General features: G+C 27.7%; 1 protein-coding gene across 2 annotated transcripts in view; it reads right to left on the reverse strand.

Moving 5' to 3' along the window:
- Positions 1-15,190, reverse strand: part of heca (hdc homolog, cell cycle regulator) — a 550,635-nt gene that overhangs the window by 96,361 nt on the left and 439,084 nt on the right. The gene's annotated exons all lie outside the window — the stretch shown is intronic.

Below are 15,190 nucleotides of genomic sequence, written 5' to 3' on the forward strand. Positions count from 1 at the left end.
AAATACGTCAATTGTAATTTAGTTTTTTTTTTAGGTTTCTATAAAACGTGAATACTTTAATTGTTACTTATCAGTATTATCTCACAATCACGAGCGTAACCTCCTCGCGGAACGCTCTGGTTAGACGGGAATGGCGAGCTAAGCAAGCTTTGCAGCCGTGGGGTAGGCCTTCTGTCCCCAGGAGGCCCTGAATTCGATTACACCGACCTGGACTCTAGTGATGCAAGGGATGGAACCCGCTGGCTAGACAGTAGGGCGAGCGAAGCGAAATTAATTATTATTATTATATTAATAGAATTTAAATATCAATTTCCATTACAATAATTGGTCACCAATAAATTTTTAAACATAAAATCTGTTATTCGCCAAATCAAAACGAACAGAATGGTTATTTAATTTTTTTTTAAATAATAATTTCTAGTTAAAACAGCTTTTACCTAAAAAAAAATTGCTGATAAACTATTTCAGTTGGTCCAAAAATGTCGAAAGTGGGTGAATACAATGAGAAACGATCTATTTTGTAACAAGCAGGTAAGAGATATTTTTAGGATATAGCTAATTAAGTTTCATGTTGTCAAAAGAGTACGTATGTATTTAAACATACAATTCATTTGTTAACGAATACTTTCAGTTAAACAAAAGATTATATATATTAACAAAAAAGTAACAGGGGTAAAAATAAAATCTTGAATTTTGTTTTTTTTTTTACCTTCATTATAAAGAAAATTATTACTGTAATTAATAATAAATTATTATTTATTCTTAAACAAAACTCGTTAAAAAAAATAATTTACTACCAATGCGAAAGTATTACTCGTAATACAATAAAGTAAATACACTTAAAAGGTAATTCAAGTTTACAAATAGACTAAATTTATAAAAGTAACAATTAAACGAGATTAATATGACGTAAATGAAGTAAAATATTTGACGTATAATAGTTTCTTTCTCAGATATTGCATACTCAAGAGCTATCTACAAAATGTACCAAAAATCGCTTAAAAAATACAATCTGTAAAAAATATTTTATTGTTTTATTCAAATTAAATAAAAGGTAATTAGATAACGTAAATAAATAAAATATTTATCATTATTTCTTTTTTAATTTCTCTGTCTAAATATTTATAATGCGTTTTTTAGCATAGAATTGTATTTTATAACAGAATATCTATGTTTTCAAATGCATAAAATCTTACATGATACTTTCCTCAAGATCATTCAGGTCTTAAACTATATATATATATATATATATATATATATATATATATATATATGATTCTTACCAATCCTCAAAAGAAGATATCAAGTTATTCTTTATGCCTTATTACGCATTCTATGAAACCTTACAACTTAACAACACAGCTAAAAATCGATATAACAGAAAGTTTTGTTGTATTGCGAATGTATTAAAAAAAATAAGATATTTATTTATTGTATAGACGCCATGCAACTTCGAGATTTTTTTAACTTTACAACGTGTATAATAGAAAATTTATTTAAACCATGGTTGGATATGAAATAGCTATCAATTATATATATATATATATATATATATATATATATATATATATATATATATATGTGTGTAAATTTAATTAACCTTTTAAACTAACAATTGTAACATAACCTTGTAAATGTAAAACAAATAACCTGGTAACAATATACGGTATGCTAAGTTCACGGACTAAGGTTTTAGAATTATTTAAATACTTTACATGATGCTATGATTTACTAGGATTATTTTGCATTATTTCTTCGTAAAAAATACTTCAATACGATAGCAGACAATGAAAATTAATTTACAGGTCCTTTACGTACACGCCTTCATTAGAAAAAAAAAGGCTGCAGAATATTACTTAAAGTAAGCCTATCAAAAAGTACAACAATTAAGGTCTGTACATACATGAAAACAGGGCTGTTAATATTCTAAATTTTTTAATCGTACATTTTCCAAGTGGTGCAGATATAAATTAAAAAAAGGAATCAATTTGAAATGCATACAGTATTTTATACCTTTGTATTAAAAAAGAATTATTAGTCATACGATTTTTTTCTGATAAGTTTGAAGCTTAATCATTTTCTTCATTAAGATTTAAAAAAAATCATACATGGTGTTTTTTATTTATTTTTATTACAGAAATTGTGTTTTATTAAACTTCTGGATGTTTCTGGGAGATGACAACTTCTCGTGGGATGATCAACTTGATTTCTTTTGTAAAGAAAATCTATATTCGTTTTCTCTTAAGTATCTTAATAAAACATCAAACTTATTATCATTAAATATTTATGATGCCTATATATAGCATAAAGTATAACATCTCTTAGGTCTTGCTCAGAAAATCAAAAAGATGGTTTAAGATAAAAAATGGATGTCTGGTCATTTATTTGGCACCCATTATATGTAAAAAAGAGATAAATATTAAAAATTAAGAAATAAGACTGGTTAAAAAAACATTGCTGACAAACATTACTCCTTTTGTTCTGGTTTGGTTCCAATGGGATTTTGTATTACAAGCAAAACCCTGTTTGAATTTTGAAAATCGGACGATAGTTTCCAGACATAAGAGCAATCCATTGCACCTACCAAAACAACGCCCCAGGGGCACCCTATTTGTTACCAGTTGATGGCGATGATTGGTCTAGACTCGCACGAGGTGCTCGCATCACCTCATCACTCTAGCCTCACACGCAGTCCGCAAGGGAAGCCCATTATTATTAAACAGACATTTTTTAAATTTATTTAATATTATTCTATTTAGCGTAAATTTAATTCTATTATTTTTGTAATATTATTCATTCGATTGATTTGAATCATTCAATTCAAATCAGTTATATATGTAAAATATATATATATATATATCAGTAATATATATATATATATGTAATATATATATATATCAGCTTATCACACTTCTGATAACGTAAGAATTCCAACACGGGGTGAAACATATAAATCGGTTCAACCATTGAGCTGCTACGGTGGAACAAACAAACACAGACACCATAAATATATGGTGTCTTTCTGGGCAATCGTGTAATAAGTAATACTTGTATTTATATAATTTAAAAAAACGATTTTTGGTTATTCATAAAAAAAAAGTTAGATTGCAAATTAAATTTTATTCAAGTATATATATATATATCACGAGGGCTACTGAATAGAGCTACATTATTATAATGGACATATTTCAATATACTCGTAGTATATTAATATGAGATATTGTCTCATATTTACGTTCAGACTTGATTATTTATTTTATTGTTATCAATTTTTTTCTAATTTAATCTGTTGAACTAAACCGCTAGACGTAGGCTTCTACTAGTGGTTTTTACCAAACGAAATGAGAAATCATTTTACAGTAAATAATATGTTTATTTAATTATGATGTCAAAGATTTTGATTATTGTATTTTGTTATTTTTTTTATTCATTAAATTTTTTTTAATGAAATAATAAATTAAACACAAAATTAATATAGTGATAATTAATATTTAATTTGTATTAAATTTTTATTTTCCTTCTTATTAATTTCTAGATTAACTAAGCATCACTTATTTATTATATTTAAAAGATACAAAATTATTTCTACGCTATTTGTTTTATAAATTATATAATTTATAAACATTTCAAATAGTGCACTGGAAGAATTTACTTATTTTATTTCATACCAATTCTCTGGAACTAAAACAAAGAATTAATGCATTTCTTAATTTAAGGTAAATTTTTCTTGGAGAGGAGAATGAAAGTGCAATCGAACCTCTATCTAACAAATCTCGATAATACGAAAACCTCAATTTTACAAAAGTTTTTACTGCACCGTGACATTTTAGTAAACTACGTATAAATTTACCTCTAATTAACGTATTCTTATCTCTATATAACGAAATGATGACACTGCATATTAACATAATATAGTATTGAGTAACATACAATAATTTTAACACAATTTTATTTAAAAATGTCATTAAATTAAGTATTTTGGACATCTCTGTGAGTTTAAGGTATTCTTTTGATCTCCGTACCTAAATTGTATTTGTAAACAAACACAAAGTATTCTTGACAACAGTCAAGACAAACAAACGTTAACTTTTAAAAAAGATCCGTGCTTTGGTGGTAAACAAAGTAAACTAAGAATTACGGTGTTAATAACTCCAAGCATTCTAGGGACTGAAAGACTTAAAATGTTGGTAATCGGCAAAAGTAAAACTCTGCGTTGTTTTCGAGGAGTTAAATCTCTAGAGGTAGACTACATATTTAATAAAAAGACGTGGATGACTACTGACATTTTTACAGATGGTTAAAAATACTGGACAAATAGATTTCCAGGCAAAAAAGAAAAACTGTACATTTTATTGATAATTGAATGGCACAACCTCAAGACATTAGGTCTGTATTAAATGACGTAAAATTCGCATTTTCCCTACCAAAATAATGTCAACTATATAACTAATAAATCGGGGGTAATTAAACATTTTAAATTGTACTACTGAAAGAAGAGTCCTGAAAAAAAATTTAACCACTGTAGAGAACAACGAAACTGTGCCTGTTATTAATTTTGTTGACCTCTGGGAGTGCATTTCTGAATTATCAAAAATATGCACCGATGATGTTAGCGATGAAACAATAGTACTTTGTTTTGTAAAGCTGGTTTCAGTACCGCCACGACAGAATGGAATGAGAAGATGATAGCACTAGTACAGTTAAAATGTCACTGGAATATCCTCCAAACAACCGGAAAGGTCAGTAACGAAATTACACTGGAAGATTTCATCACTGCTGATGAACAGGTTACCTTTTCTGATTTTCCGGACGATGACGACATACTTCATATTGTTAGTAAGTCTTCTGAACCGGTAAAAAAGAAGAAAATGATTTTGATAAAAATTAAGAAGACCAGCAGGAGGAAAGAAAACCTACCGACGATGAGGTTTTACAGTCATTTAAAATAATTAGGCTTGGATTACAACTCAAGGATGAAGTACCCAACAGTATTTTTGAGTATTTAATAAAGAAATGTGGAACTTTTTTGAACGTAATATTTTATTCAAACAGAGAAAAAACAGAAAATTGATCGCTTTTTCAAGTAATAAATTAATCTTTATTAAAAACTATATACTGTAAACATTACCTATCAATATCTTTATTTTTCCTGTTTAGCCTCCGGTAACTACCGTTCAGATAATACTTCAGAGGATGAATGGGGATGATATGTATGAGTGTAAAGAAGTGTAGTCTTGTACATTCTCAGTTCGACCATTCCTGAAATGTGTGGTTAATTGAGACCCAACCTCCAAAGAACACCGGTATCCACGATCTAGTATTCAAATCCGTGTAAATATAACTGGCTTTACTAGGACTTGAACGTTGGAACTCTCGACTTCTAAATCAGCTGATTTGGGAAGACGCGTTCACCACTAGACCAACCCAGTGGTACCTATCAATACCTATCAGAAACTAAAGAATGCATTAGGATTAGTGTTTTTTATTAATTAAAAAAAAAAGTTTGTATATTCATGTTATGTGTTATTGTTGTGAAAAAATTATGTGCTAGAAATAAAAATACAGGTGTTAACCTCAACTGAGTACAAAAAGCTTTTAAGTATAGCCTACAGCCATTCTAAGTATGAGGTAAGTCCTTACCTGAGATACATACTTTTTGTATTGTATACATTAATACTATTTGTACTGTACTGATTAATATATAACGAATGACATAAAAAAATGCATATGCATTTTTTTTCTACAGCGCAAAAGAAAAATAACTTAATTTCAATCCATCATAAAACGGGATAAAACGTTCATTAAAAAGAATTGGACTGGGAATTTTTGTTACATCTATATAACAAAAGCCTCTATTTAACGAATTTTCCTGGAATCCTCGATTTTGTAGTACAGAGGTTCGACTGCATTTTAGAATGTATCTATTTTAATACTGCAACCCTAGATCGGAACTTTATTTTATGACAGAACTCATAGAATTAATAATGCCATGAATTATACCGTTCCTTTTACGATGTGATTGCATAAAAAGATGGATTCTCATTGTGATGCTGATTTCCCCCTCCCGAGTCTTAAGAGATTTAGGCTGTCCGTGACTGTGACTCTTCAGCTTTATAATTATTATGCTGATGTATTTTATTTTGATTTTATAACATCTTGAGCCTCTCAAGGGATATTGCAGTGTTAGGCAATTTTATCTTTAAAAAAAGTATTTTATTACCTATTTTTTGGTCTTTATTAGGAAATTAATTTACATTTTGTTTAAATCTTATATAATCTACTATAATATATATGTAAAGTTACTTTCTACTGCAATAAGGTTTTATTACTATATATTTAGATGGTGTAATCTAATTGTAGCTAACACATTGTAAAATATTTATTGCCATTTGCCGTAATTAAGTCTGATTTTAGTCTGTTATAGATGATCGATAAATAAATAAATTTAATAAAATGTAATCCTGTTAATACGAAGCAAGGAATTAACCACGAAACTCAAGTGCAAACATATAATCCGAAATCACGATATGAAGAATGCATCATCAGTTTTTTTTTAATAAATCTCCTTTTAGACTCTCAACTGACTTTATAAGCTAATAACCATTTCGTTAGCGGCCACTCAGGAAATCATCACCATAAAAAGCAGCAAACATAAGTTATATGTGACTAAAATTGCAAATTGCTTTCTTTAAGGTTTAGAAAAAAAATCCTCATGAATTTACCCGACCAGTATTTTTGGGCAATTATCATATATATATATATATATGATAAATATATATAAATATATATATATATATATATATATATATATATATAAATATAAATTACTAGGTAAAAATAAACATTTTTTATCAAGTGTATACATATATTTTATCCTTTACAAAAAACAAAACCTGTTTCTACTTTATAATTCTTCTTTGTTAAGGGTAACTTAATTTTCATGAATTGTACATTTTATTTTTTATTTTTTTATTTAATGAGAAAAAAATTACATATAAATTTACACAACTACAATCAAAATAAATTACATATGATTTTAGTTTTGAAATAAAGAAATATAAAAGCCAACAGTTTATAATACATAGGAGTATTTTCTATGAAAGAAAAGAGTAATTTTTTTTTACCTAAACATGGTTCCTCTATAAAAAAATAAATGGATATTAAGTACAAAAAGCTAGCAAAGGCAGCATTTTTAGCTGGCAAAACCCGGCGGCTTTGCTTCTTACAGATTTTTTTTCAAAAAACGTCATTGGATTTTTATTATTAATCACTTAATTATTCAATATTTAATTTATAATTATTGAGAAAACATATCAAAATGTTCAGTAAAAAATATGAGTCTCATTTGGCCCTAAATGACATTTTTACCTTAAAACTTATGCAGTATTAAACGAATAGAGAAAAAATTAAAATTCTTAGTTAAAAGTTTTGTGATGCACTTGACACAATGACAACAGAATGAGTTTTATTTACCATCGAAATTAATACTATATTTAGAATACAATTGTAAAAAAATACAAATTTTTAGCAAAAAATTTGGGTATCATTTGACCACCCTTCACCGCTAGCTAAAATGTAACATTTTAAAGAATCTTTACAAGATAAAAAAAACAGATTATCAGAAAATATAAAAAATTCGAAACGTCCTTTAAATTCTTCTGTCGGTTCTGCGAAATCACTATTTTTAAAGAGTTCCGGTGCCGTTTTCATTAGTACTAAATACAATTGGATTTTCAATCGTTAAACGTTTAAAAACTGATATTTTAAGTATGGATTCCAATTAGGTCTCTGATTCTTTGGATCTTACATGTTTATTTATTAAAGTAAGTATTTACTTATAAGACCGTCCGATTTATTCGAAGAGGCTAAAAACATGTACAGTTTCCTAATCATAAAAAAAAACACGTCCCTTGTCTGATGGGGTCGAAAATTAGGAAAACGAAGATATATAAAGCCAAATTTTTAACTGTAAAGCAAAAGTAATTTAGAAATAACGTTGAATATCCCCTCTGTTAAACCCGACGGCCTTTAGTAAATTAAGTATTTTTATGGTACTAAAACACAATTTTTTACGATTAATAAAAAAATAAAAAATTGTGAAAACTACCTATTTACAGTTTTTAATTTTTTCGGAAATTTAATTCCTTAAATTCCCCATATGTAGAAATGTTTTCAGGCATTTTCGAAAAATTTATCCAGTAAGTCCGAAGATACTAATCAAAATACAGGCCGCCAACACACAAAAATACGTACGTAATTTTTATAACGTCTGTTATTTTTTGGATTAAGGAGGTCCTGAAATACGACATTTTGAAAATATCACAATACTTAAAATGTAAGTTGATTGTTCTGTTTTCTCTTAATAGCTATACTATTGCAGCAGCGATAAAGATTTAGCCCGGAAAATAAAAAGAAAACATAATTTCGTTTCCAAAGAGTAGCGAGAACAACTGTTAAATTAATATAATTCAAATTGAAGTTAACATGTAAAATTAATTTTTCTATCAATATCATTACAAAAGAATGAAGATATAAGTCTATAAATAGAACTGTTACCATTTTTAAGAACACAGTCAGTATTGAAAATTGTTCTAAATGAGAAATTTTAATACAAATTTTTTTTAAATATAAAAAAGTCAAATGAATATCCAAAGAGAATTTTTTTCTAATGACAGAAAGAAATTCAATTAGAAAAAAAATTAAGTTTCTTATTATACTTAGGAAAAATTAAGATTTATAACTTCAAAAATTCTACATAAGGAATAATAAGTCGCATTAGTTTCTTTTTTTTAATGGGAAGACAGAAAGAATATATATTCTTTTGAGATTAAAATGCAATTTAGATTGAAAATTATTAAATTGTCTACAGTTCGTGAGTCTAATCGTAAAAATGAACTAACTGTGCGAAAACTAAGCTGAAATAAATCATGTCCTGAAATTATCATTTCAATATTAAAATCAATATTAATCAGTATAACGTTAACAAATATTTTACGAGGGATATATCATGAAATATGAAGGAATCTATCATTTCTATTTCAAAGTTAAATACATAAAAAACGATATCGTAGATGGAAAAGGAGTTTGGATAGGCCAAGAATAAGCTAGGTTTCAAACTTTAAAATGAAATCAATCTATAAAAATTAAAAAAAAAAAAAAAACGGCAAAGGGTTACCTAACTTTCCGACGAGGCCGGAAAAGTTAAGTTGAGGGAAAATTAAATGGAACTTTAAATATGGAAAAAACCTTACATGTGTTTTAAAAAAAATTTTGATATAAGGAACCTATAAGGTTTACGCGTATGTATCCCTGCCCTCTTGATCAATTGTGCTAAAATTAATATGCATCAGTACCCCATATACAGTTATCATCGTGACAAATTTCATCCAAATCGATCTATCCGAACTTGATATACGAAGCAAAAAACGGACCAATATGTAGGCACAGTATGTACGTACATAAATAAAATTTCTTACGGAATTTAAAAAAAATTAAGATTGTGTTTTTTTGTTAGCGGTTGTCACGAAACATCAAGATCTATGAAAACCCCTGCACGGATAACTGGACCAAATCAGTATACTTTCCCGTAAAAGTGTACTGTAGCAATACAGGTTTTACTATAAAGCCAGAGAAACAGTTTGTTTTAGTAAGAAGAAAATTAAAACGATTCCACCAAAACAGATAATTAGAAAAAACAAATCAAGAATTATAATTTTATATTAAGATAGAGCAGCGTTATTAAACGTCAATAACCTTTGCAGGGTCTTTTCACTTAACCTTCCAAATGAAATGCGACCAATTTATTTCAAATTAAATTTAAATATTTCAAAGGTAATATGACTCCGCTGATGATTTATAAGCAACAATTGATTAAATAAACCTATTAAAATAGATTTAAATGTACATTACTTATAGTTTCTCAGATCAAAATCAAATCAAAATTATTATTTTATATTTTTACGCAATAACTTTATTTCTTAATGGAAGTAATTAACTACTAAATGATTATTTTACATATTTTCAGCACATATATTAAAAGTTTTTAATTTTATTAATTATTTTTATTTTTATTTTATGCTGATATGTTTACAGATTTTGCTATGGTTTTCCATGGTATGGAAATAATCTTCCTGCTAAATGGTTCAGCGGTTTTTTTCGTCTATAGATTAGTACAAAGATCAATTTATAATTTAGCCCGAAGAGTTATGTATTGATCAAAATAAATATTTATTAATTCAATAGCATTGTAAGACAGAACAAATTGTTAAAATTTATGTTAGTGGTTGAATCTTTACAATATTTATACAATTCACAAAATTTATCAAACAATAGATCTACTGATACGAGAAATAGTCATAATATTGTAAAATATAGGCATAAAAAGGATTTTTTCCTCATCATTTTGGCAAAAGAATACGAATTTCTGTAATAAAAAATAGGCTGAACACAATAATAGCAGCATTACGCAATAAAAGATACATTCAAGAATTTACAAATAAAAAAAAGAAGAGTTGAACAAGAAACATCTACTATAAGAAAGCAATATTACGAAGAAAAACAAGACATAAATGGCAATATATGTTAAAAGAAATGATTTAACTGTAATAAGAAATCTAATCAAGAAATAGGTTATGTTATTTTAACTGCAGAGTTATACACTGCCTTCATTAGAAATGTCGGTCGGAAAACTCATCCCTCCCTTTTAGCCTCTTATTATATATTCCCTCTTTTAAAAATAAATTGTAGACTCGGTATCTATCCGAAAACTAAAACAACCGGAAAGAAAAAGGAGTTTTCAACCCCCATTAAGAGAGATATGACTATGAAATTATTCGAAGAAAGCGACTAAACATCTGCAATATCACTAGAAATTACGATTTCTATTCCAACAACCATAATATTATAATAATAATAAGAATTTAGAAATGGATTGATATCGAACGCCCACCCACTTAACCCAGTTCCAAAACTGTACTTTAATAAATTCTACTTGTTTTTCAATAGAGTTAAAGACAAAATCTAACTTTTATTATTTGATTGCCTTTCTTCAATAAAATTAAATAAAAACCAACAACAAAAAAACAGTTAAAATATACTTTTAATAGATCGATCTATAAAATGATAAACATACAAAATTCATTTTTATAAGCTTTATAACAATAAAATAGTGATATATTATTTCGATAATAAATAACTTTGAAAAGCGATAAAGAAATATATATATATATATATATATATATATATATATATATATATATATGCATAAAAGATGATAAAAGAAAATGTATTCAGAATATTATTGAAAAATAAAACAATAACGATTATTCAAAAATCATAAAATAGTAATATATAATACATTAAGCGCTATCCCTAAAATTCTTGTTATTGATTATTCTACACAATATACGTAACCAGTCCTGTAGTCGGCTTTGCCTAAGCCCACCACTAGTGGAAATGTTTTTATCAAATTTAGTTCCAGTTAAAAAACTTATCAGAGGTCACGGTGCAACAAAGAAAAAGAGTGAATTAAAAATCATTAAAAGATAACTTTTAGCAAATTTTAATTAAAGATTTTTTTTAAAGTACCGATTTCATTGTTTTTATTATAGTTTAAATTATATGTATTATAATAAATTTATTTTTGACCCATTGAATTGAGAATTTTTAAACGGAATGATACTTTTCTGGCGTTAATTCAATTTTCTTTTTTTAATAAATGAATGACCAAATTATTATCCGCCCGATAACAAGAGCAACAAAAATGCCAAACTACGCAATTTTTTTTTTTTTTTTGATGGAGGAGCTGTAAAAGATATTTAAAAAGATAAAATTAATTTACGAGCGATAAAGGATGGAGGAACCTTTCTTTTCCCACAATGTAAACAAGAAATTAACTAAGATGGGTAGTAGCAAACACACTCATCAAAAATAAAATAATTGAAAAATAACAACAAAAAATTTTTTTTTTGTCTTCAGTCATTTAACTGGTTTGATGCAGCTCTCCAAGATTCCCTATCTAGTGCTAGTCGTTTCATTTCAGTATACCCTGTACATCCTACATCCCTAACAATTTGTTTTACATATTCCAAACGTAGCCTGCCTACACAATTTTTTCTTTCTACCTGTCCTTCCAATATTAAAGCGACTATTCCAGGATGCCTTAGTCTGTGGCCTATAAGTCTGTCTCTTCTTTTAACTATATTTTTCAAAATGCTTCTTTCTTCATCTATTTGTCGCAATACCTCTTTATTTGTCACTTTATCCACCCATCTGATTTTTAACATTCTCCTATAGCACCACATTTCAAAAGCTTCTAATCTTTTCTTCTCAGATATTCCGATTGTCCAAGTTTCACTTCCATATACAGCGACACTCCAAACATATACTTTCAAAAATCTTTTCCTGACATTTAAATTAATTTTTGATGTAAACAAATTATATTTCTTACTGAAGGCTCGTTTCGCTTGTGCTATTCGGCATTTTATATCGCTCCTGCTTCGTCCATCTTTAGTAATTCTACATCCCAAAAAATTTTAAAAATAAAAATAATATTAGATATAATCAATAAATACGCATTTTTAAGGATATTTATGCACTTCAATTAATTGTGATGTAGAATATAAAGGGCTCAAAACAATTACAATTACTGTAACTCAAGAGGACAGTTAAATAGAAAAAAACAATTTAGTAAATGATACTATCCTGAAACGATCTACATTTCCGTATGAGACTATCATACCCCCAAGCATCCAAGTTCCTCTCCATGTAACAGCAACTCAAAAAATTTATATGGAAAAGAGATGGAGTAGTGATGTATAATTTTAAAGGGCATTGAAGAAGAAAGTTATGTGCGTAAAAAATTTCTGTATACGATATCGATAATCAAAACAGTAGCCATTTAATATTTTTTCACTGTTTTTTTCGAAACTAGTCTCCAGTACCTCTTAAATAACTTTTCAATAATTAAACAAAGAAATATGAAAATTTAACAAATTCTCCTATCCCAAAACGATGCATTTTTTGATGTGAGATCACATTATATATAACAATTCAGCAATAAATAATATTTTTTTTAGTAATATTATCTTAAATTTTCTTGCTTATTTTAAGTTCGATGAAATACATATTGGAAACAAGAAATGGAAAGTTCATACATTTTCCAATACAATCTAAAAAAAAAAAAGATTTGAAACTTTTAAACACTCTTATTTCTTTAGAAGTAAATAATATATTCTAATATTTGTAGAATTTTGAGAAAAATAATCTCCAAGTAATTTTCAAAAAGGAAAAAAAAAATTCACTTCATTATTTTCCAATGTTCATTCTTCATCATATATAATTGAAGAAATATTTACATCATTATTATAAGAGAATTATTGAATAAAATGTCACCTTTTCATTATTTTAAAATAGTTTCTCATTTGAAATGAAATGAAAGCTTATTAAATTCTAAATACATTATTTAATATAAAGTTAAACTTTTAAAAATATAAACATGTAATTTAACATATTTTATTTTAAAAAAATAACTAGTATTAATTAATTTAACGGTTAAAACAAAAGATACAATGTTAAAGCACCACAGTAAACATAATAGTAATATTAATACAAAACAATAAAATTATAATATGATGATTCCTATTATAAGACTATTATAATGATAATGGTGTTGGTGACAAATGTTATGTTCAAAAGACAGTTGCTGGATGATATCCAACACACACCTAAAAATAATCCGACGAAGAATGGAGAATGACGTGTAAAGAATTAAAAGTAAATTACAAGCTCACTGAAGCCGAAATTCAATAGAATACAAAACAGAATGTTAAATACAACAGATAATATTTTTCAAATAATTTTAGTCAGAAAATTTCAAGTAACAACAAAGGGAATTTATTACGCATATAAATATATACCTTTGTTCGTAAACGACAAATAATAACAATCGGTTATTTCGATGTACGAGTACTACGAATAAATAAAAAAATCACATTCACATGAAAACTTTTCAACAAGATTTTATTCAAATTAGGCCAACACAATGAAAATATTAATTAACATCAGCTTCATAATTTCAAATTCAACCAAAAAAAATTGAATTTAATTCTCTGCATTTTAAGAGAATTATTTTATATTTGACTGTATGATAGTTTCTATATTCTTTTTTTTTAAATCATATCTCCACAAGGCGTGTTTTTCAAGAGGAAAATCCGTTTTGAAATAAAAACAAAACTGAAAAATACTAACAGACTTTTTTACTTACGTAATGCATGTGCAAGGGTGGCGCACGAAATGATCCAACATTTGTTTTGGCAGTAATTTTTTTAAGTAAATAATTATTAATGCGCTTTATGTTGGCAGAAGTGATAGCAGTTCATGAATATTAGTTTCTTCACTTTCCGAGTGCGCTGTTTGCGTATCGTTCCAAGATGGTGGACAAAGGAAGACTGACTGTTGAACAGCGCGTAAAGACTGCGTTGTTTTTTAATGAAACTAAAAACGTGGTGCTGACACAAAGACGGTTTCGTGGAAATTTTCAAACTCGGTGGTCGCCGTCATTTAAAAAAATACGTCGACTTTACGAAAAATTTAATAGCGATGGTTAAGTATTTGAGAATAAGCGCGACCGGCTTGCAGATGTTCATTCTCCACAGAATTGTCGAAGCTTTCAGAGTAGCGTTACTAAGGAGCTCGGGATAATCAACAAGAAAATCAGCACAATTTGGGATTTCTAGGCGATCTGTGCAGCTAATTTTAAAAACCGATTTGCATTTGTATCCGTACAAAATAACAATGTTGCCTAAATTAACGGTTGACAAAAAACATCAAAGAATGGCATTCACTGAACGGACAGGGAACCAAGACGTATTGTTGAAAAATGTTTGATTTTCAGATGAAGCGCATAGAAGGGGTTGTTTAATAAACAAAATGTGCGTTTTTAGGCTTCCAAAAATCCACACGCGCTTCATGAAAAGGTGAATCACGCTCCAAGAATTACGGTACGGGCCGCTTTCTCAATTCACGGGGTAATAGGGTCATTATTCTTTTTTGATTAGAAAATGAACAGTGAATGTTATCTAAACATGCTGCGTAATAATTTTGTTCCTCAGCTTCTTTGAAACCCTTCGTAAAGTGTTTCGATTAGAAAACGAGTGGTTCATGCAGGATGGAGCCAGACCGCACACAGATA

This window comes from Lycorma delicatula, chromosome 3 (assembly GCF_047948215.1).
Source record: "Lycorma delicatula isolate Av1 chromosome 3, ASM4794821v1, whole genome shotgun sequence".
Taxonomy (NCBI): Eukaryota; Metazoa; Arthropoda; class Insecta; order Hemiptera; family Fulgoridae; genus Lycorma; species Lycorma delicatula.